Below are 2,541 nucleotides of genomic sequence, written 5' to 3'. Positions count from 1 at the left end.
GGAAATTGAGACTGTTATTGTTAGGGATTTTGTTCATTTCATTGTTTTTGGGTTCAGGTGTTTGACTTCCCGAAGAGATTTAAGGTAACTTGTAGGGTTATGGAAATATTTTGAATTTGGGGTTTAGGAATTGTGATGCTTGGGAAGATGAAGGAGGAAAATTAATGAAATTTAGATATTTTTTTTCTTTCAATGCTTCCCTCACACACACACACACACACACACACACTCTCTCTCATATTTTGTTTTGTAGTTAGGGGCATTTGGGTCATTTCACACACTAAAATTCACATGTCGAATAAAGATTAAATTAAAATATTATAAAAAAACAGTGTCACATCCACTTTTGGATAAGTTGGCCTGATGAAGGTCAAAAGTGAAAGAACTTCAACTGTTGGGGGATTTCATCAAAGTTTTTTTTTACAGGGGGATTTTTCGAAAAATGGCCTATATGGCAGGGGAGGATATGTATTAACCCAAAATTAATTTTTTTGACAAATTTTGAGTCTTCTTGGACTCTTTAACAAATTCTGCATTTTCAAGTTCTTCAATTAATATTTTCTTCTTTGATAAATGATTATGTACATCATCATACTTGCTAATAAATTATGAAACTTTTTAATCAAGGGTGGTAACATCCAAAAAAAGAAGGCCCAATCCAAGGTTAGTGGGTTTGGTGGGCCATCAACACATCGAATGGGTAATAAAAGCTCAAAACATCTGAAGATATAAAATCTGGATTCGATTGAATATTTTGAAATTTTAAGGCCCTCTTATTTCTCTCTACTTAGACCTCTAATCTCATAAAGGCATAATTCCTAGTTTTTTCCTTCATCTTCTAACCAATCAATTTCATCATCAACGATGACATTCTGGTGTGCAGATATCAAATGTCCTTAGATGTCGAGACACTAATATTTGATAAAATCACAATGAACAATATACATAGATATATGAATACTGAAAGTAGAGAACACACAAAGTTGTTAACCCAGTTCGGTGTACAAAAACACCTACTCTGGGAACTACAAAGCCAGGTAGGAAATCCACTATAATAGTATTAGTTTGAAGTCTTATGTAAACAACCTTTGGTTTACTGCCTTCGCACCCGATCACCACCTTATGCAATTTCTATCTAAGACACACCTAGATATGAGACCCCTCCCACTTCCCCTCAATCACACAACTTGTGATGACAACGATAACAATCAAAGAGGAGACACACTTCAATTACACATAATACACTCTTACTTAAAAGATTATGAGTAAATCATAATTACACCTCAACTAACAGTCCAACCCTAGCATCAGCTGATACAAGAGTGGCTCACAATAAACAATGAATAGACGAAGCCCTAATAATTGACACTTTTACATATACGGCTCGTACTCTTATTAGGTTTAGAGACTTCCTTTTTAAAGCCAGAGAAACCCTTGGGCTCGGGATCAAAAACACAGCAGATCCAATTTGAACTATTGCACAAAATCTGCAGAATATTCTGCATAAAAATGGGTCTTCAATCAAGGGTTTCCTAAAATGTCTCAACATTTAGAAAAACCTAATATATTTAAATTCAAACAGAATCTCTGATTCCTCAATCTTGGACGCTACGACGGATTACTTAATATTCTCAGAATATTCAGTAATTTGTAATTAAACCAATGTATCCAATCTTTAAGACTGTAACATACAAGATGTTGAATCGTCGTGTTGGGACATCTTGTTCATCATGTTTCTCTACACGTTATGAAATCTTGTTGAACATGTTTCTACCAAGTTAGTTTTACCAAAATTACTGCTAATCATAATTATACAGAATTAACAAATGAGATTGTCTGGAGGGTCAATTATGTGTTGTGGTTTGATGAGTAATTCTAATGTCATCAAGGGAAACAAGTGATTTTGGTTAAAAAAAAACATGGAGTTTTCTTCTAAAATATTGAAGAAAAAAATTGAGTTCGATGTGAAAAGGATCAAAGAAGACAGTGTGCATATCAATGAAATCAACTGCTTGGAGGATAGGGATAAAAAAGGATCATCTCAGAAGGAATATTCAATCAAAGGTGCAAAATGAATCTTCCTTCATTCAACATTCAAGGGTGTGGAAACCTCTCAAATAAGAATTGCCTAAGTAAATTAATCAGATAAGAATTGGTTGTGGAGATGATTAGATGGTTTTAAAGAAATATTTGCCGTTGGTGAATGTTGTATCATATGAGATCTTAACGCTACCAATAAGGAAACATAAAGAAAGGGTCAGAGTAATAGTGTCAATAGAAGCGAAATGGTAGAATCCAGGGAGTTATTTCCCAAATTAGATTTAAAAGATGTTCCGAATTCAGGAAGCAGATATACTAGGTTCATATTATATGGGAAGATGGTGAGCAGACTAGATAAATTCCTTCTTTCTGTGGGCTTGTTAAATTACTAGAAAACTAAGTGTCAACGTGTTGGTTTGAGGGACCTTTCGGACCACTTCCCAATTTGGATTAGAGGTAACTTAACAAATAGGGGTCCTAAGTGTCATACCCTAATTTTTG

Source organism: Vicia villosa, unplaced genomic scaffold (genome assembly GCF_029867415.1).
Source record: "Vicia villosa cultivar HV-30 ecotype Madison, WI unplaced genomic scaffold, Vvil1.0 ctg.000371F_1_1, whole genome shotgun sequence".
NCBI lineage: Eukaryota > Viridiplantae > Streptophyta > Magnoliopsida > Fabales > Fabaceae > Vicia > Vicia villosa.
Note: the sequence above shows the minus strand (reverse complement) of the source record.